The sequence below is a fragment of the Phyllobates terribilis genome, unplaced genomic scaffold (genome assembly GCF_046119375.1).
Source record: "Phyllobates terribilis strain yellow unplaced genomic scaffold, ASM4611937v1 Scaffold_1__5_contigs__length_1240528914, whole genome shotgun sequence".
In the NCBI taxonomy this organism is placed as follows: domain Eukaryota; kingdom Metazoa; phylum Chordata; class Amphibia; order Anura; family Dendrobatidae; genus Phyllobates; species Phyllobates terribilis.
In genome coordinates this window covers 292,206,611-292,229,583 of record NW_027362761.1, presented here as the reverse complement: position 1 = coordinate 292,229,583, position 22,973 = coordinate 292,206,611, and the positions used below count along the sequence as shown (strand labels likewise).

The window sequence follows — 22,973 nt, the reverse complement described above, 5'->3', positions numbered from 1 at the left end:
GACCAGAGAGGCTAAATTATCTAATACAACCAAGTCCAAAATTTCTTGGTGAACTCCATTGATAGTGAGGGGAAATGCAGCAATCTTGTGAGTAATACATTTCAAGGGAGTGCTATCAATAGCAATCACAGAAACAGGTGATGACAAAGGTTTGGATTTCAATTTAAGGTTTTCCAAAAACCCTTTATCAATCACATTAAGTGTTGAACCACAATCCACAAATACCTGAAATTCAATCAAATTTTCCTGCAAAGTAGTACTCCCAGAAAGAAATACTCCTGCAGAGCGTAAGCAAGCTATACTGGAGTAACTGACTTTTTTTTTTCTTTACTTAAACAAAGCTCACAATACTTAATCAGATGGTCAGCTTTACCACAATAAAGACACAATCCCTCGGCAAACCTCCGGTCTCTTTCCTGAGAGCGGAGTGACATCGCCCCATCCTCCATCGGTTCTCTGCCGTCAGAGCAGATTTTCTGGGGACTAGGACCTGACATTACAGGAGCCTTTACCTCATTCACCCTGGACCTCAGTCTCCAGTCCACACGAACAGCTAACTGCATGGCATCCTGCAGAGTCTCAGGTGCGGGGAATGCAATTAGCAGATCCTTAACCCTTTCAATCAGACCAGCAAGAAATAAACATTTCAGCACAGGATCATTCCATTTGACCTTTGAATCCCATCTCCTGAAGTGTGTGCAATAATTTTCAACATCACATGACCCCTGATTCAAACGCCTGAGTTCTGCCTCAGCAGATGAGATTTTATCAGGATCGACATATAATAGCCCCACATCAGAAAAAAATTCTTCTACAGACCTTAAACATGGATCATTAGGTTGGAGAGCAAAGGCCCACCCCTCTGGTTCATTGCGCAAAAGTGACATAATAAAACCAATGCGCTGTGATTCATTCCCAGAGGACCTTGGTCTCAAACGAAAATATAACAAAAAAGCATTTATAAAGAAAAAAAAAATCTTGCTGTTTACCATAAAAAACATCAGGCAGTCCTACCTTGGGTTTCACAAAATGCGCTCCAGAACAGCTACTCACGTGTTGCTGTAGCTCGGCCACCTCCAGAGACAATCCCTGCAAGCGTTGAACCAAATCCTGGATGGAAACCATACTGATCTAAGAATTTCTTTCCTTTTAGTTTTTTGGGCTGGACTTACTGTTATGATCTGCAACAAGTACTAAGGAAAGATAGGGGAAAGCTGTCCCTACAGTAAGACTAAGCTGAATCCCTATAATGTAGCGGGCTGCCTGTTCCTAGCAAACAGACCCGCCTTAGTCCTCGGCTAGTCTGAACGAAGACCTATAGCATAAGGGGAGGGGTCCCTAAAAGAACTAAGGACTGGGCCAAAAATGGGACACCTCCTAAACAGAGAAGTTGTTGCAGAACACAAAAAGAAAAACTGACAAAAAGTTACTAGAGGTCCCATAAGGACCAAGCGAACTGACAGAGAAGGCACCGAAGCACCTGGCTAGAGAAACAGTCAAACACTGAAGTCCAGCACAGCCAAAAGGGTGGAGCTGGAATATAAAGGCAGATGGTCACGTGACCGTAAAACACAAGATGGAAAAAACAAACAGGAGGGTTCTAACATTTATATGTTGTGCTGTATTGCTAATACATGAACACATTAATGCTGAACTATAAGCCTTTTCAAACACTGGAATATTTAATTAAGTCAGCATTACAACTTTAAAATGTATGGCCAGAGGGGTAGATTCTGTAGCAGGAAAATGAATGGCTTGAATCCAGGGAAGTAACAAATAGGTTTGCATTGTCATGCTTTACTACGAAGCAAATTAAATTATAGTACCCATAAATGAAAATGTTTTTAACTTCCAGGATTCCCTTCTCTGGAGCAGTACATTAGACAAAATGATTCATATTTTCAGTCACATTCTTGATTTATATTCACATGCCAAATGTTCATTTACAATGGGATAAAACATCTATATAAAGATAGCATGTTTATAAAACAGGCATAAAAGTTGTTTTATATATATATATATATATATATATATATATATATATACTGTATATATATATATATATACAGTTATATGAAAAAGTTTGGGCACCCCTATTAATCTTAAGCTTAATGTTTTATAAAAATTGGTGTTTTTGCAACAGCTATTTCAGTTTGATATATGTAATAACTGTTGGACACAGTAATGTTTCTGCCTTGAAATGAGGTTTATTGTACTAACAGAAAATGTGCAATCTGCATTCAAACAAAATTTGACAGGTGCATAAGTATGGGCACCTCACCAGAAAAGTGACATTAATATTTAGTAGATCCTCCTTTTGCCTCTAGTCGCTTCCTGTAGCTTTTAATGAGTTCCTGGATCCTGGATGAAGGAATTTTTGACCATTTCTCTTTACAAAACAATTCCAGTTCAGTTAAGTTTGATGGTCGCCGAGCATGGACAGCCCTCTTCAAATGATCCCACAGATGTTCAATGATATTCAGGTCTGGGGACTGGGATGGCCATTCCAGAACATTGTAATTGTTCCTCTGCATGAATGCCTGAGTAGATTTGGAGCGGTGCTTTGGATCATTGTCTTGCTGAAAGATCCATCCCCTGCATAACTTCAACTTTGTCACTGATTCTTGAACATTATTGTCAAGAATCTGCTGATACTGAGTGGAATCCATGCGTCCCTCAACTTTAACAAGATTCCCGGTGCCGGCATTGGCCACACAGCCCCAAAGCATGATGGAACCTCCACCAAATTTTACTGTGGGTAGCAAGTGTTTTTCTTGGAATGCTGTGTTTTTTTGCCGCCATGCATAACGCCTTTTTGTATGACCAAACAACTCAATCTTGGTTTCATCAGTCCACAGGACCTTCTTCCAAAAAGAAATTGGCTTCTCCAAATGTGCTTTTGCATACCTCAGCCGACTCTGTTTGTGGCGTGCTTGCAGAAACGGCTTCTTTCGCATCACTCTCCCATACAGCTTCTCCTTGTGCAAAGTGCGTTGTTTAGTTGACTGATGCACAGTGACACCATCTGCAGCAAGTTGATGCTGCAGCTCTCTGGAGGTGGTCTGAGGATTGTCCTTGACTGATCTCACCATTCTTCTTCTCTGCCTTTCTGATGTTTTTCTTGGCCTGCCACTTCTGGCCTTAACAAGAACTGTCCCTGTGTTCTTCCATTTCCTTACTATGTTCCTCACAGTGGAAACTGACAGGTTAAATCTCTGAGACAGCTTTTTGTATCCTTCCCCTGAACAACTATGTTGAATAATCTTTGTTTTCAGATCATTTGACAGTTGTTTTGAGGAGCCCATGATGCCACTCTTCACAGGATATTCAAACAGGAGAACAACTTGCAAGTGGCCACTTTAAGTAGCTTTTCTCATGATTGCATACACCTGGCTATGAAGTTCAAAGCTCAATGAGGTTACAAAACCAAAAAAAGTGGTTTAGTAAGTCAGTAAAAAGTAGGTAGGAGTATTTAAAACAAGAAAATGATAAGGGTGCCCAAACTTATGCACCTGTCAAATTTTGTTTGAATGCAGATTGCACATTTTCCGTTAGTACAATAAACCTCATTTCAAGGCAGAAACATTACTGTGTCCAACAGTTATTACATATATCAAACTGAAATAGCTGTTGCAAAAACACCAATTTTTATAAAACATTAAGCTTAAGATTAATAGGGGTGCCCAAACTTTTTCATATAACTGTATATATATATATATACAGTATATATATATATATATATATATATATATATATATATACAGTACAGACCAAAAGTTTGGACACACCTTCTCATTTAAAGATTTTTCTATATTTTCATGATTATGAAAATTGTACATTCACACTGAAGGCATCAAAACTATGAATTAACACATGTGGAATTATATACTTAACATAAAAGTGTGAAACAACTGAAAATATGTCTTATATTCTAGGTTCTTCAAAGTAGCCACCATTTGCTTTGATGACTGCTTTGCACACTCTTGGCATTCTCTTGATGAGCTTCAAGAGGTAGTCACCGGAATTGGTCTTCCAACAATCTTGAAGGAGTTCCCAGAGATGCTTAGCACTTGTTGGCCCTTTTGCCTTCACTCTGCGGTCCAGCTCACCCCAAACCATCTCGATTGGGTTCAGGTCTGGTGACTGTGGAGGCCAGGTCATCTGGTGTAGCACGCCATCACTCTCCTTCTTGGTCAAATAGCCCTTACACAGCCTAGAGGTTTGTTTGGGGTCATTGTCCTGTTGAAAAATAAATGATGGTCCAACTAAACGCAAACCAGATGGAATAGCATGCCACTGCAAGATGCTGTGGTAGCCATGCTGGTTCAGTATGCCTTCAATTTTTAATAAATCCCCAACAGTGTCACCAGCAAAGCACCCCCACACCATCACACCTCCTCCTCCATGCTTCACGGTGGGAATCAGGCATGTAGAGTCCATCCGTTCACCTTTTCTGCATCGCGCAAAGACACGGTGGTTGGAACCAAAGATCTCAAATTTGGACTCATCAGACCAAAGCACAGATTTCCACTGATCTAATGTCCATTCCTTGTGTTCTTTAGCCCAAATAAGTCTCTTCTGCTTGTTGCCTGTCCTTAGCAGTGGTTTCCTAGCAGCTATTTTACCATGAAGGCCTGCTGCACAAAGTCTCCTCTTAACAGTTGTTGAAGAGATGTGTCTGCTGCTAGAACTTTGAGTGGCATTGACCAGGTCTCTAATCTGAGCTGCTGTTAACCTGCGATTTCTGAGGCTGGTGACTCGGATAAACTTATCCTCTGAAGCAGAGGTGACTCTTGGTCTTCCTTTCCTGGGGCGGTCCTCATGTGAGCCAGTTTCTTTGTAGCACTTGATGGTTTTTGCAAGTGCACTTGGGGACACTTTCAAAGTTTTCCCAATTTTTCGCACTGACTGACATTCATTTCTTAAAGTAATGATGGCCACTCATTTTTCTTTACTTAGCTGCTTTTTTCTTGTCATAATACAAATTCTAACAGTCTATTCAGTAGGACTATCAGCTGTGTATCCACCAGACTTCTGCACAACACAACTGATGGTCCCAACCCCATTTATAAGGCAAGAAATCCCACTTATTAAACCTGACAGGGCACACCTGTGAAGTGAAAACCATTTCCGGTGACTACCTCTTGAAGCTCATCAAGAGAATGCCAAGAGTGTGCAAAGCAGTCATCAAAGCAAAAGGTGGCTACTTTGAAGAACCTAGAATATAAGACATATTTTCAGTTGTTTCACAATTTTTTGTTAAGTATATAATTCCACATGTGTTAATTCATAGTTTTGATGCCTTCAGTGTGAATTTACAATTTTCATAGTCATGAAAATACAGAAAAATCTTTAAATGAGAAGGTGTGTCCAAACTTTTGGTCTGTACTATATATATATATATATATATATAAGAATGAATGTGCATTTATATTGTGTAAATACAAAAGTATTTGAAAAAATAATTTTCATCTTTTATTTAGTGTTAAAAAAAATCTATACAGTTAGGACTATAAATCTTGCAAAAGCGGCCCATATTTTTTGTTGTGTGCCAAAATTCTAATTAATTTTAAGAAGTTTTCCAATATACCAATAAAGCTGGGACTAAACATGGACACAAAATTAATATACCGGTACACTGGAACATTTCCCTCCACATATAGATTCTGCTAAAAATGAGGTTATCATCAGAAAATCACCACTTGTTTAAATTGGGGTTTTGTGTTAAATTAATTCATTTTTAGAGATGAGCGGTGTTCGACTCGAACTGTTTACCAATCTCAAATTCGAGCTGTTTTGGGCGGTGTTCGAGCCGTTCAACGAACCCGAACGATTTGAAAAAAATCCGGCTGTTCGAGGTTATGTTCGATAACTGTTCGTGCACCAAAATCATAACTGGATTTTTTCTCAGTAATGCTGAAAATTAATGTTAATGTTAATACGCAGTTTGAGTGTACAGCGGGGCGGGGGGAGAGGCAGGGGATGGATCTCTGCATAAATAATAAAGAACTCCATTTTTTTTTCTCTTTCCCGCATTTACAGTGGGGAGGTGCAATCTGTCAGCCTATCAGCAGCGCACACACGGAGCGAACTGCTTTTTTTCACACAAGCAAGGGCATATGTCATTGGCAGTGTATGTCACATGTCCTTGCCCTATAAGACCCAGCCATTTTCCATGTAGCCTCCATTTTCTCACTGCTGCAGCTGCGTGTTAGACGGCACCGCTGTTGCTGTGTGCGCTATACTTTGAGTGTTAATTTCAAGCCAATTTTCGCACAAATCTACAGATAGCTTGGGAGTAGGGAATAGTTGTGATTGCAGTCCTTTTAAAGACTAGGTTACGTAATTTCCTATGACTTTTATCAGGCAGGTCTGTGCTCTTAAATAGATAGGTTGGGAGTAGGGACTAATTGTAATTGCAGTCCTTTTGAGGGCTAGGTAACAACAGTTCCTAACACTTTTTGCCATGCAGGTCTGTGCCAGTGCTGTGCAAGTTTTTTCACAGCATTTGGCTAAATCTAGCAAAGCAAATCCTTTCTGGCCTCTTGCAGTGTGTGTTAGTTAGTGGAGTAGCCTATCTGTGTGGCAAGCTACACCACCTATGTATAGAATACAATTTTTTTTACTGCACCTAGCCAAGTAAAACCTTTTGGGCATAACATCATTCTGTTAGTCCAACTATACTAACCTCCACCAGGTTGCAAATTCAAAATAATTTTATCTGCATCTAGCTCTGAAAAAATATTTGGGCTTGTAGCAGTGTGTGGGACTTGTTCTATTAGTCCATCTATACTAACCTCCACCACCTGTGTATGTAATAAAATTGTTTTACTGCATCTAACCCAGCCAATACTTTTGGGCTAATACCACAGTTTGGCCACTCAGCTCTGCTCGGTTCCCATCCATTGTTTTTTGTGCAAACAACTCCAGAGTTGTCAATTAGTTAACCACCAAAATGAGTGGAAAAAGGCCTGCTGCTGGTGGAAAGGGGAATAGGCGTGTTGGGAAGGGAAAAAAAGGTTGTGTCCGTGGGGTAGGTGTTAAAGCCACAGTAACATCTGCAGAAGAAAGACCATCTTCCAGCCAAGCTAAGATGTCTACTTCTTTTAGTGGACAATGTGATAAGATCCCTTTCTTACGGCCACGCCAATCGCTACAAATTCCAGATGAGGCACAAAAACAGGAGGTGCTTCAATGAATATCAAGTGCTCCTTTAAGTGGGCTCTCCTCCACCTCAACTTCAACATCACAAATACTCCAGTCCTCAGAGGTGTCACCCCAATCGCACTTGCTTCCTCACAGCTCCCAAGTCTCCAGCTGCCCGTCTGAGTATGGGGTAGAACAGATGGTTGAGTCTGCAGAGCTGTTTACTCATACTATAGCCTGGGAATCACAGGTCGGCTCCAGAGCTTCTGTGAATCCAGACGAGGAAATGATCTGCACAGATGCCCAGAATCTTTATGAGTCGGATCCAGGACCAGACGCAGAAGGTTCTGACCATAATGTAGACCCTCGTTCTCAAACTGTAATTCCTGTTGGTGGAGACAATGAGGAAGACAATGATGAGACTCAAATACCTGATTGTAGCGACAACTTGAGATTTTTGTCAGGGCAGGAAGAGGTTGGCTCTGAGGACGACGGGTGTGATAACACACAGGGTGATGATGACGAGGTTGAAGATCCCACTTACTGTCAACCCACAGTCAGCCAGTCGATGAGGTCAGCAGAGGAGGTGGAGGAGGATGCTAGTGACAACGAGGTGAGGTTGCGCCTTCCTGGACAGAGACGTAGTACTGGAAGCACGTCAACAACTGCATCCTCAAACACAACTCTGCTTCTGACCACAAGTCGTGGTGGCTCTTCAGGTCGCATGTGTGCTAAGCCTTGCATAGCCTGGGCATTTTTTCAGATCGATAAGGATGACCCAACTCGTATTATCTGTAACATTTGTCAGCAAAAGCTAAGTAGAGGCCAAAAAATACATAGTTTGAGTACTTCATGCATGAACCGGCACATGGATATGAAGCATAAGTTGCAGTGGGAAGCTCACTGTGCTACAATGCGGCCTAGCCGGCTGGGCCAACCACTGTCTGCCACATCTTGTGCATCCGTGGCCTCTTCATCCTCTGTGACTGGGGGGACAGCAGTCACACCTGTTTTGGGACGCAGACCTGCCACCTCTTTACCCACAACAGCCAGCGTGATTGGCAGGTCATGATTTTCTTTGGAGGTGGAAACACCAGCTGGTGTTGAGCGCTGTCCGACATCGATAGCACCACCATTGGATCAAGGCAACCTAACATGTCCGCCTGCATCTTCCTCACAGACCGGCAGTTTTCCGGGGACACCCTTCTCAACCCCGTCTAAGCACAACAGCCAGCCCTCGGTCCCTCAGATGTGGACAAGTAAAAGACCATTTCTTCCTAGCCATGAGAAAGCTAAGAGGTTGAATTTAACCATCTGCAAGCTCTAGGCTACAGAAATGCTGCCTTTCCGCCTGGTGGACACAGAGGATTTTTGAGGCCTTATGTCCGTCGCAGTGCCCCAGTACCAGATGCCCAGTCGGCACTACTTCTGAAAGAAAGGTGTGCCTGCGCTCCGCCAGCATGTCCCACACAACATCACCGCTTCTTTGAGAAACTCTGTGTGTGACAGGGTGCATTTCACCACAGACACTTGGACGAGTAGGCATGGACAGGGGCGTTACATGTCGCTGACTGGGCACTGGGTAACTATGGTGACAGCAGGACAAGGGGCTGCTGTCCAAGTCTTGCTGTCTCCACGAGTTGTGCGTCAATCCTCTTTATCTCGAAGTTCCTCCACTGCTTCTGCCTCCTCAACCTCCTCTCGGTCCTCCACCTGCACCCAATGTTTTTAACAAAACCATATTATTTCAAAAAAATATTTTTTAACCTGTTTGTCTTTTCTGAGCACATTCTCTCGTTTTATGTATATTCGGGCTCTAATCAAATTGCCCTTATTATTTTTAGGCCGAATGTCGATTCATTCTGATGATTCCACATGTTGAATTTGAAAGACAGAACACTAAAGGAACTGAAATCCCATATAAAGTCTGCATGTCTTCTATTTGAAGGAATTATGTGAGTGCAGACTGGCAGACATTGTTTTGCAGAAGCCCAGTAGGTAATGTAACAATGAAGTTTACAAAAAAAGTGGTTAATTTATAAGGTTTTGGGTTCTGCATGATTTATGTCATGCCGGTCTGCACATTGACATTTGAAAATGTAATAAGCAGATTGAGGAATGTTCTGTAGAGATTATCTGTGTGTTCTCCTTTAAGATCTGATTTTCTGGCACTCGGCCCCAAAACAGACTCTATAGGGTTAACCTTTGTTTACAGTGCTCTCTCTCTCCTGTTCCTGATTAGGTGCGCGTGCCTTGCGCCCCCCTCCCTCTCCACAGTCCATCGCTGTCAGTATCCATGCTTGACGCAGGTGATATAATCCTGATGTCCAGATATGCGTGGTTGAGGAGCGAGGTACGGTGGGGGGAGGGTAGGAGGGGCTGAATGCTATGCGCCGCCTTCTGATCGGCATTGGACAGATTGAAGCACGTGATCTCTTATCTCAACATAAAAGAGTGATTGGCTGAGCCTGTAGCCACGCCCCCTTGAGGAAGCTAGTGCGAAATGCGCATTGGGGCCAGGGGTCACGTGGAAAGTGGGTCCTAACAGCTTTCCTGACTGGTAATAGCATGTAATACATGATTCAACACCGTAAAATGAGATATTTTTGCTTGATTCAGTGAGGTGACACTAACTGGGGTTTGAGATTTCAGCACAGGGTAACTGTGTACTGGGTACATGAGCACTGATAGTTTGCAGCCTGCATTCATGATTGCACTCGAGGCATAGACTGAGATATGTATATAATGGCGTGCTGTTAAACTGTGACTTGTGTTTTCTCTGCCTGCTGTTTGCTACCTCCCGTGGAGAGGGGAAGATAAAGCCCTTCTGATTGCTCAAAAAGACTGGTGTTAAACTGTTTACTGCAATGTGATTTGATAGATGTTAATGCCACTCAGGATATACACTTGTAAACCTGCAAACCACCCCAATTGATCGGTTCATCATTTACTACGGTTCACTGTCTGTTAAATAACTGTTGTTTTTAATCGTTTGTCAGCATATATGTAAAATAAATGGATTTATACTTTTTCACAAAAATTGCTCCATGTGTAATTACTCTGGTTTTCTCAGTAAAATGCTTAATAATGGAGTTAGCATGATTTATATCAAAGCCTGGTTCTTTTTGTGGTATATCTGCACCCAAAGCCTGTCTGGTCATGCCACAAGCTTTCTAACTGCGCAGAAGGGATCCTGCATACCTCCTTACTATGCTGGCAGCAGGGCTCAATGTCATCAGGCGGTTTTTACTTTGAAATGTCTGGGAAATGTGAGTCACACAGCTGAGGAGTTGTGGTCAGCTCTGGAGAACCAGTTTCATGAATAGTTGTCTCCACTGGACCTGAAACCAGGGAAGGCCGTGTGTGACAATGCTGCAAACCTGGGTGCGACCCTTCGCCGGGGCAATGTCATACACGTGCCTTGTATGGCTCACGTGTTGAACCTGGTTGTCCAGCAATTTTTAGCCCACTATCCCGGACTAGATGGCATTCTACAGAGGGCACAGTCGCTGTGTGGTCACTTCCGCCGTTCGCATCCCGCAGCTCAGCGACTTACATCTCTACAGAAGTCGTTGGGCCTGCCACTTCAACGGCTAAAATACGATGTGCCTACCCGGTGGAATTCAACTCTGCACATGTTGCAGCAACTATGGCAGCACCGACAAGCCCTGGTGCAATATGTTCTGATGTATAGCCTGGGCCAACGAGATCCAGAGGTGGGGCAAATGAAGCTGGAGGAGTGGTCTCAGATCAGGGACCTATTCACCCTTCTGCACAGTTTTGAAATGGCGACGAAGATGTTTAGTGCTGACGATGCCATTATCAGCATGACTATTCTGGTGATTTACATGCTGGAGCACATGTTAAACAGAATTCGGAGTCAGGTGGTGGCACAAGAGTAGGTGGAGGAAGTAGAGGAGGAGGAGTTGTATGCGGAAGGGCTAACATCTGCAAGGTCCAGACGGTCGGCAGCACCAAGGTGGCAGGCATGTGAGGGTGGGGGAGATGGTTTTACCAGGGCGCATGGTAGCAGCCAAACTAATGAAGAGGGTGCAGGAGCTCAGGAAGAAGTGGAGGACGAACTGATGAAAGACTCATCAGATGAGGGAGACCTTGATCACATTTCTGTTGTGCGGGGTTGGGGGGAGAGGGCAGAGGAAGGAAGCATGATTGTTACCTCGCCACCAACACAACAGGGACTTGGTGCTCCTGGATGCGCAAGACACATGAGTGCCTTCTTGCTGCACTACCTGCAACATGACCCTCGAATTGAGAGAATTAGAAATAATCCTGACTACTGGGTTGCTACACTGTTAGATCCCCGGTACAAAAGTAAATTTGCAGAAATTATTCCTGCCATAGAAAGGGATGCTTGCATGCAGGAGTATCAGCAGAGACTGTTGCAGAATCTTACATGTGCTTTTCCACAAAACACCAGTGGTGCACATAGTGAATCTCACAGTTCCAACTTGCCAACCGTGGGACCGTCGAGTGTTCATCACTCAAAACGTAACAGAAACACAGTATCTGCTGGTAACATCAATTTTACGGAATGATTTCACCACTTTTTTAGCCCATCCTTTGCAAGGCCACAGGAGACAAGAAGTCTGACACATAGTCAATGCCTAGAGACGATGGTGCAGGAGAATCTCCAAGTAAACATTGAAGCCATGACTGTGTCACTAGACCCTTGCTCTTTTTGGGCTTCCAATCTGGATAAATGGCCAGAGCTCACCACTTACGCCTTGGAGATATTGTCATGCCCCGCAGCCAGCGTTCTGTCTGAACGTGTGTTCAGCGCTGCTGGTGGTATGCTGACAGATAAGTGCACGCGGCTCTCCACTGAGAATGTAGACAGACTCACGTTCATAAAGATGAACAAATCATGGATCCGAAAGGACTTTTCTACACCAGTGTCATCCTGGGGAGAGTAAAAGCTTGATGATTTGTTAAAATCACCTCACCAACCGTTTTAAGCTTTCAAATTACTAATCATGTTTATCTGTATCTTGGCTGGAAAATAATTTGGGCCTTGTAGCAGTTTGCAGTACTGATTGTATTAGGCCTTCTATACTAAGCTCCACCAGCTTTCAAATTAATAATAATTTTTAGCTGCATCTAGCACGGAAAATAATTTTGGGGCTCCTAGATGCGCAAGACACGAGTGCCTTCTTGCTGCACTACCTGCAACAGATTGTCAGAATTCGAAATAATGCTACCTACTGGGTTGCCACACTCTTAGATCACCCACACTCTTCGATCAACCTTTTCATTTTAATAAAGAACAAAAAAATGGCCATTTTTGAAATTATAAGCATTAGCAGGTTATTAGAGACTGAAATCAAACAGTTTTCAACTCAAAACTTTATTCTAGGTGATGTTACATTTGCACATAGGACCCCTTGTTCGAAAGGAGCTTCTGAACTCTCTCGTTCATTGAATTTGTCAGGTTTTGGATGGTTTCTGCTTCAATTGTTTTGCATGAGGACATAATACCCTCCCAGAGCTGTTGATTAGATGTGAACTGCCTCCCGCCATCATAGACACTCCTTTAGATGATGCTCCAGAGGTTCTCAATGGGGGTTGAGGTCAGGGGAGCATGTGGGTTACACCATAAGTTTGTCCCCTTTTATGCCCATATCAGCCAGGGATGCAGATGTGTTATGTGCAGCATGAGACGGTGCATTATCATGCATGAAAATGATCTTGCTGCGGAATACATGGTTCTTCTTCTTGAAACATGGCAGGAAGTGCTGTTTGAGAAACTCCAATTACATTATGGAGTTAATTTTTACCCCTTCATGGATCCTAAAGGGGCCGACAATCTCTCTCCCCATGATTCCAGCCCAAAACATTATTCCACCTCCTCCTTGTTGGCGCCGTAGACGTGTTTGCATGAGGTGTCCATCAACCTGCCATCCTCCACTCCATCCATCTGGACCATCGAGCGTTGCACGGCACTCATCGGTGAACAAAACAGTTTTGAAGTCAGTCTTCATGTATTGTTTTGCCCACTGGAGCCGTTTCTGCTTGTTTACAGTGGATAGAGATGGTCGACAGGATGGCTTACGCACAGCTGCAAACCTCTGAAGGACCCTGCATCTTGTTGTTCGGGGGACGTTGGAGGCACCAGCAGCTTCAAAAAATTGTCTGCTGCTATGACAAGGCTTTTTTGCCGCTGCTCTTTTAACCTTACGTAATTGCCTGTAGGAAAGAGTCCTCAATTTTCCCTTATCAGCACGCACACGTGTGTACTGTGAATCTGCTAAATACTTTTTCATTGTGCGATGATCAGGATGAAGTGTCTTGGCAATGTTGATTGTAGTCATGCCTTGACCTAAACACTCCACAATTTGTTGCTTCTCAGCAGCCGACACATCTTTTTCTTTCCCATTTTGGCAGAAAATGTAGGCTGCTTAATAATGTGGGACAGCCTTCTTAAGTAGTCTTGCCTTTCATTGGACACACATGCCAAACTAATTAGCACAGGTGTCTGCAATTGCTTACAGTGATATAAAGAGCCCTGACACACATCACCATCAATGAGTTTAACTGACAAACAAAAAAATTCTTACCTTATCACTCCTAAACACTTTTTGCATAATAATTTGGAACACAGTGTACATGTGCTTTTCCACAAAACACCAGTGGTTCACGTAGTGAATCTTACAGTTCTAACTTGCCAACCGTGGTCTGTATGGAGTTGTTCAATAAAGGGCCCAAATTTAAGATAACGTAGACGGGAGAGGTCTCTATGAATACAAATTCCTAAGTATTTGACACCCTGTGAGGGCCAGGCAAAGGGAAAGTTGGACTGGATGGAATACTGTATGGATTTGGGGAGGGAGACATCGAGGGCCTCAGACTTCGCTGCATTGATTTTAAAATTTGACCATGTAACAAAGTGATCTATTTCAGCCATAACAGCAGGGATGGATATATGTGATTGAGTGATATATACTAGGACATCATCAGCAAATGCAGAGCACTTGTACTCGGTGCCTCCCACCTCAATCCACCTAATATTGGGGTTATGGCGAATTGATGAGAGCAGGTGCTCCGTCACTAGGATGTATAAGAGAGGGGACAGAGGACATCCCTGCCTTGTCCCATTGGTGATTATGAAAGGTGATGAAAATGTTCCATTTATCTTCAGCCTATGTTATGTGTTGCGATACAGGGCCATGATTTTGCCTATAAAAGGGTCCCCTAGACCCCTACCCCAAGCTTTTTAAGAGAAAAATATATGGCGTGCCAGGAGACTCTATGGAATGCTTTCTCAGCATCCAACGAGAGTATCTAATTACAAATTTTTAACTGAATCTAGCCCAGGAAATACTTTGTGCCTAGTAGCAGTGTCTGCTAGTCAGCGGATTATCCCAGCTGTTAAGCAAGCTACACCACCTGTAGTTTGGACACTTATTTTTTCAAAGGAAATTGTTCGGGCCCCGGGACACTCAGTGAAGAGCATCGGGGAGGCACCCCAAGGCACAGGGGCTGGGACTGGCGGTAGGACGCCTTGCGGTGGACCGCCAAGCTCGATCCTTATAAAGCTTTTTAACTGCAGCAGCTTTAGTGGACACTACTGGAGCTGGAAATACCGTGGATGCTGGCATGATACTTGCCCTTCAATAGATCCTTGTAAAAGGATTTAAAGTGTACTCATTCAAATTAGAGAGACAGTTTAAATTAAAAAGATTAGACCTGCCTCCACCGCAGGGGCCTCGCTCGACCCACCAGCGGACAGGCACCAGTATTGGGAGAGGGGGGCTGGCCGTCAGGGTCCACCGCGGCTCTGGCACAAACCCGGCGACACGGAGGTCGCACAGGCAGGAACGGACTGGCCGTGTCGGCTTTGCACTTTTTTTGGTTTTAGAAGTGCATGACATGCCCATATCTGTGTCTCCCCCTCCTTTTACTCCTCCACCTCTTTTCTTTTCGCATGACTATATGTTCTTGTCACTTTTCCATGTGTTAGTTGTGTCTTCTGAGCAGTTTGTCAGCTTTTGGACACCTTTGAAGTGTTTTCTATGTGTTTTCTATGTGTTTCTATGTGTTTTTGTTTGCCTGCCATTGGTTTTAACGGTGTTCAAAGGTGTTCGACGAACAGTTCGACGAACAGTTCGGCGAACATACGGGTGTTCGACGAACCGAACCGAACCCGAACACTATGGGAGTGGCTCAACACTATTTATTTTAAACATTTTGGTAATATTTTTTTCTATATCACAATCTGTGTTAACAATAAAAATAGAAATCTTGCAATTTTAGATTATAACTTCTTGTTGCTTCTGGAAACACAGCATGGACATTATCGCCAATGTATGAACACTATTTTTTGCATTGAAGTATCTAATGAGCATGTGCAAAAGCTATTGTAAAGGGAGGAGAAGCGAGGTCAGCTAAGACTTCCCCTATTGTGACTGGAGGATCCTGTGTTATCAGCTGCATATAAAGGTGTTACTTGCCAATGTAACCCTGGTTCTGTGAATGAAAATTCTTGCTAAAAACTGTTCCAGAAAGGACTGGGAGTAAAGTCTACAAAAAATCCAAGGGTACTGTGAAAAATTACTTGCAAGACTAATCATTTTTATTTACTTTTTTAAATATAGATTGTGATGTATAATAATAATTGCAAAACATTTTTAAAAATACAATAATACAAAAACCTGATTTAACTAGTTCATGACGAGGCCATTTTCCACCCTTCCTGACCAGCTTCTGGGTTTAGGATACATGTGTTTTTAATGGCTCTAAAATATTTCCTCGTTCGGCTATCAAAATTATTTTTGCTGATATTGGAGGAAAATGTAAAGAAAAATAAGAAATACATTTGAATTAAAATTTATTTATTTAAAATATAAATCTATTTTTTTAATGCTTTAATCTTTGTTTTATTATTTTTATATCCACAAAGGACTGCTAATTTTTTTTCAGTGTGGATGCGGATAAAAACAGTGCTTCAGACTGGCTGTGCCTTTTTTTAGTTTAGTTTTATTCATATATTTATGGACTTTTGTTTATTTTTTTAGAAAAATATTAAGATTTGAGAGACTTCAGTGGGTGATACCTTTCAATGGCTAACTGAAAAGATGGTAACCAATTGCAAGCTTTCGAGACTACTAGAGTCTCTTTAACAGGAATAACATAAAATCTGAAGAGTTACATATTCATGCACAATAGGACACAGTTAATGTGTTAATGTGTCCTTAATGTGTCCTTCTCAGGCATTTAAAAGCTACTATGTTTTTGACACATGGATTTAATTAAAAACAAAATACATTAATAATAAGCTTTAATATTCTACAATATTCTATTCCACTATACATTTTATTCACATTAAAATCTGGACTTTTTGCTGGCCATTGATCAGTCTTTCCTTCTGAGAAACGTTTTACTTTTTCTACATAAAAAGCTACATTAACATTCTGAAAAATTACTTCATCACCAACCTATTTTTCGTCTACGAAAAAGTATCCAAAATTTCTTAGGAAACATTTGTATTGACTGCAGAGCCTGTGATCTCTGGTTCTTTAGAGAGTAAAGTTTTTTCATAGTTGAAATCAAAACACAGGTTCATCATGTTCAAGTTCAACCTTTCCCAGTCGATTAAACATCAATCATTGATTGAATATGTATAATCCTTTCTGCAATTTAACATTAGATAAGCATCTAGTATTATTTTAAATTGCAACATCTTTTTTTTGCTACCTTAACTGCCATTGCTATCTCTCGTAGTAGTGCATTCCAAAGATTTACAACTCTGATTTTCATGTCTATAAATCACTTTTTCTTCACATGCAATGAGATAAGAAAATTAATTAGAGATTAATTGAAATTGCCCAAAATATATAAAACCATCTGATTCTCCAGAATTTGATTTATTTGTGATTTGCTCTGAGCACCCATTTTGCTGGATTATGCAGGGCCGGGAAGAGGCTAAAAAAAAATCTGATATTCATCTTTCTTTAGCCTTTCCTATACATGTCTCTCCCTGTCCTTCAATCTTGCATATTCTATCTACTTTCTTATATCTTCATTTACTAGGCCTCTTGGCATCATGTAGGGTACGATGCATGTCAGCAATGTGCATGGTGCTTCACGTGACAGAATAGGGCATAGTAAATAGAAGATGCAAGAGTCAATCAGAGGACTTGAGGTGGTGGAATAGATATAGGGAGGTTGAGTAGAGGTGAGTATCAGTTTTTTAACACTTCCTTGCTGATTGAATTTGCATCAAATTTATTCAGGATTAATCACATTTCCTCACAGAATTGAATATCAGACGATTCGCTCAACTGTATTAATTAGTCATTTGCAAGGTCTTTGGAAAGGAAAGATCATGTGCCAATTTTATGACCAGACATATATTGATACGTTAAAAATAAGATTGCATTGGGGATGAATGACTGTTAGTACAATTGCTTTTCCCCATACTTTATTTTTGGCAGCAAATCCCCAGGTTTAGAAATTATGATTTTCTGCAGGAAAGAAATGATTTTTGTTTGTTCACTTGTTGGGCATGTTTAAAAGGGGTAATGATTATGAGTTTTTTTGTTCATAACTTTTCTACCTTTACTTTATTTTTACATTGAGATCTGATTAATTGTTTGAAAGCATTAGTGATGAGCGAACATGCTCGTCACTGCTTGGTACTCACCCAAGCATCACTGTGCTCGACAAGCTCATCGCTCGGCGAGAATTTCTGGGTTGCTCGGGTAGGAACTCGAGTCCCTCCCTGCTTGTTTGGCGCTCTTTAGAGAGCCAATGAACATGCAGGGATTGCCTACCATGCACTGTAATGCCGTAGCCATGTTGGTTGTGGGCATTAGTGTGATTGGCTGGGCGCACAGCATCATCAGGTCCATATAAGACCTGGCACCGCTATGCTCGTCACAGTCACTCTGAAAACAGGCAGAGTAGGGAGAGGTGCTGCTGAGTCAGAAGAGATTTGATTGTTTAGAGTTAGTATAACTATTCCACAACATATATACAACCCCTGGCAAAAATTAAGGAATCACTGGGCACCGAGGATGTTCATTCAGTTGTTTAATGTTGTTGAAAAAAAGCAGATCACAGACATGGCACAAGACTAAAGTCATTTCAAATGGCAACTTTAGGGCTTTTAGAAACACTAAAAGAAATTAAGATTAAAATTGTGGTACGGAATCACGCAATTCCGAGGAAAAAATTATGGAATCACCCTGTAAATTTTCATTTCCAAAACTAACACTTGCATCAAATTAGATCTGCTCGTTAGTCTGCATCTAAAAAGGAGTGATCACACCTTTGAGAGCTGTTGCACCAAGTGGACTGACATGAATCATGGCTCCAACACGAGAGATGTCAATTGAAACAAAGGAGAGGTTTATCAAACTCTTAAAAGAAGGTAAATCATTACGCAATGTTGCAAAAGATGTTGGTTGTTCACAGTCAGCTGTGTCTAAAATCTGGACGAGATACAAACACGGGAAGGTTGTTAAAGTCAAACATACAGGTAGACCAAGGAAGACATCAAAGCATCAAGACCGGAAACTTAAAGCAATATGTCTCCAAAACTGGAAATGTACAACAAAACAAAAGAGAGACGAATGGAAGGAAACTGAAATCAATGTCTGTGACACAACTATAAGAAACCGCCTAAAGGAAATGGGATTTACATACAGAAAAGCTAAACATAAGCCATCATTAACACCTAAACAGAAAAAAACAAGGTTACAATGGGCTAAGGAAAAGCAATTGTGGACTGTGGATGACTGGATGAAAGTCATATTCACTGATGAATCGTGAATCTGCATTGGGCAAAGTGATGATGCGGGAACTTTTGTTTGGTTCCGTTCCAATGAGATTTATAAAGATGACTGCATGAAGAGAACATGAAAATTTCCACAGTCATTGATGATATGGGGCTGCATGTCAGGTAAAGGCACTGGGGAGATGGCTGTCATTATATCTTCAATAAATGCCCAAGTTTACATTGATATTTTGGACAGTTTTCTTATCCCATCAATTGAAAGGATGTTTGGGGATGATGACATCATTTTTCAAGATGATAATGCATCCTGCCATAGAGCAAAAACTCTGAAAACATTCCTTGTAAGAAGACACATATGGTCAATGTCATGGCCTGCAAATAGTCCGGATCTCAATCCAATTGAAAATCTTTGGTGGAAGTTGAAGAAAATGGTCCATGACAAGGCTCCAACCTGCAAAGCTGATTTGGCAACAGCAATCAGAGAAAGTTGGAGCCAGATTGATGAAGAGTACTGTTTGTCACTCATTAAGTCCATGCCTCAGAGACTGCAAGCTGTTATTAAAGCCAGAGGTGGTGCAACAAAATACTAGTGATGTATTGTAGTGTTCTTCTCTGTGTTTGTTTTTCATGATTCCATAATTTTTTCCTCAGAATTGAGTGATTCCATAATTTTTTCCCTCTGCTTGGTCTGAAAAAAATTACCCTTACTGAGTACCACATTTTTAATCTTGATTTCTTTTAGTGTTTCTTAAAGCCCTAAAGTTGCCATTTGAAATGACTTTAGTTTTGTGCCATGTCTGTGATCTGCTTTATTTCAACAACATTAAACAACTGAATGAACATCCTCCTGTTGAGGGAGGGCAGCAATGACCCTTCACGGTTGACCAAGTGAGTGTCAAATTATTATGTTTTAAGGTTGATTGCAATCAGGAAACCAGACGGAGACAAAGTTCTGTATGGGAGGATTTGAGAATCACTAACCCCGTTTATTTCAACTTAGCATTATACATTGTTTTGAGTATATCAATAGCCAATCACCTACAGCCATACTACAGGCTTGAACCAATTTTAGTACAATTATTACGGAAACACAAATATGGTCATATTATCGTTAGTTCGGTGCATGATGGAAAGTTACAAGGTTATACATCCCGGCTCAGACTAGTTAGATAACAGGAGCAGGGTGTCTCATAGAATGTTCTTGAGAGAAAAAGTTCTTGTGAGAAAATTGCGTGTGAAGCGGGATAAAAGAATGAAAGAATGTATATAGTAATAATAACATGATTTTAGGAGCAAGCTGCAAAAATGGAGTAGCTATAGCATGAATATCAATATGTCCTTTACATTTCCCCCCTAAAAATTATGTTATTATCAACAATAGAGGTGCTTTCCCAGGGTCATGCTTTGAGCCTGAGGGACATTGGTCTTCACTCAATTAGTGTCCTTGTTACCAATTGAGGCCGTCGCGGCATGTCCATCCCCCTTTTCCTTTGATATAATCATAAAGCTCTGATATTCAGACGTGAGGTTGGTGGGGGCAAGCGGGTAAAGGTCATCATTCCCTTGTCGTCCAGGTCCTCAATGCTGGTTACATCAGGGAGGTCTGTGTATAGTAGCACTGGATGTTGGTTGACAGCGTTCTCCTTGCTCTTTGATGACTGGCAGGTTTTCCTCATGAAAATTGGGATACAATAAAAGACTAGTTTTAGTAAGACATATATTAACAAAATGGAAACAGCAATATGCAACACTCCTTGTAATATTCCAGCAATCCATCCACCAATCCCTTTAAACCAATTAGCAGGATTTAAAAAGGAAAACGTATCAGACCACCAACTGTCTTTGGTCAATTCGTTATGTTTGTTATATTCTTCCCTGAGTTTCCTAATGTCTTCCATTTTAGTCTTTAACCATATGGTAGAGTCGAGGTCAATATAGTGACAACAGGCTGGGCCCATAATCTGACACATCCCTCCTTGAGCTGCTGTCAAATAGTCCAGCACTAAAGTATGTTGATTAGCTACTATAATAAGTTGATTCTGCACCGCAACAGTAGTATTAATTACTTCCAATACACTCCAAATCTGGTCATCTAAGTATTCAGTGACTTCCACTAATTTGTCCCACATTTGTGTTACCATAGGGTAGTGGAAGACAGTACTGGCTATCTTATTGGGTATACTCATTTTTACTAAATGAGGTCTTCCTGATGGGTGTGGGGTGTTGTCCTTGGCACATTTATACATGGTATGAAGAGGGATGGCTCTCAAATCTACTTTACTATGGGGAATAAGATAAGTGGCTGGAGTTAGCCGGGCCAACGTACAAGTCCCCCCTACTCCGACTGGGAGCCATTTGTACGCATTATTCCCACAGACCCAATATGTGGCTGATGGCAGATCCCATAAAGCAGAGTGCTGTAATACTAATATATGTACCAAATCGATAAAAACGATGTTATTTGATAACATACACCATGAAGGCATTTGTCCCAGGGGGCTACAATATCCAACATCCGGATTGCCACATGTTGGATCACTAGGCTTATATTCAGAAAATTCATTGCAAGGGATGTTACCAGATATTTTATAACATGTGTCATTGGTACCTTTTATAAACAGATTTGCATGTACCCATGAATGATTATGAATGTATCTTTCCAACAATGACGGTTTAAAAGCATCTGCCGTACTAGAGGTAGCGTTAAAACTGATTTGCAGACCTTCAGTTGGTATGAAGCCTAAATTAGTCAAGGAAGACTTGTTTCTGGGCACCCACTTGTTTCCGTTAAGGGCAAGAAATTGTAGGTGTTTACTAGTGGATGTAAGATTTCCTTACCACCAGGGGAGATCCACCCACCCAACTACTGGTATACCTACAGTGGTGTTCCATAATCTACTAAACTTAGTAGCATTATTAGCAAGGGCGTCGCTACAATTGGGCCAGTTTAGTAATTCATCCAGAGTGACTGGAACCGCCAGAAAAGGAATACTAGCGGCAGAAACTGGTGAGTGAGTACATATCCAACAGTCACTGATCTGGTTGTTCTTTAATTGACTCAATTCTTGTACCAAAATCTGGTGGTGAGTAATGAACTTGTTATTAAAAGGGTCAGTACTCTGCTGTAGGCTATTCCAGGTATTGACTAGTCTAACCATACATATTATCATAAAACATCTCAGGATGGTTAACGTTTGCAGTGTGAAGCATGGATCCATGTTGACTTCCCTTCAAGTTTTACTGCTGTTGGGGTTGTAAGGAGCACTTGGTATGGTCCATCATACAATGGTTCTAGTCCTTGTTTTCGAACATGCCTCTTCACATACACACAATCTCTGGGCTTAAGGGTATGACAACCTTCTGCATCAGCTGGATCTGGAATAGAAGATGATACTAATGCATGGGTGTTAGTTAAGGCTTTGGCAAGCTGAATCACATACTGTACAACATAATCCATTTCTTCTGATAATTGTTGTGGGGTAAATCGAGCTATAGCTGGTTGCGACCCAAATAGTATCTCATTGGGTGACAGTTTATGTTTCCCTATGGGGGTGGTACGTATGTGATATAGTGCAATGGGAAGGAGCTCAGGCCACTGGGCCGTAGTCTCCTGCATGATTTTGGTCAATTGCCTTTTCAGTGTGCAATTCAATCTCTCCACCTTGCCACTTGACTATGGATGGTAAGGAGTATGTAACGCCACTGTTGATCAGATCATGGTAAGTATTTCTTGATATACGCATGAGGAAAGCGCTGGTCCTTGATCACTTTTGATAACTTCTGGGACTCCATACCGGCAAACAACTTCAGAGACCAGCTTTCTGGCGGTAGTCTTGGCAGTCATGTTGGGAACGGCGAATGCTTCTGGCCAGCTGGAAAGCATATCCACTACCACTAAGCAGTATTCATATCGTCCTGCTTTAGGGAGAGTGATATGATCAACTTGCAATCGTTGCAACGGATACTCTGGTTTAGCAAGGTGTTTTGTCGGTACATTCTGTAATCTGCCTGGGTTGCAGGTTTGCATATTGTGCAACCTTTGTTCTGTGCGCTCAACACGGTGGAAATTCCT

The 22,973-nt window shown here is 41.6% G+C and overlaps 1 pseudogene; it reads right to left on the bottom strand.

Moving 5' to 3' along the window:
- Window positions 1-22,059, bottom strand: part of LOC141260695 (uncharacterized) — a 100,692-nt pseudogene extending 78,633 nt beyond the window's left edge.
- Window positions 22,060-22,973: the final 914 nt, after the last annotated feature.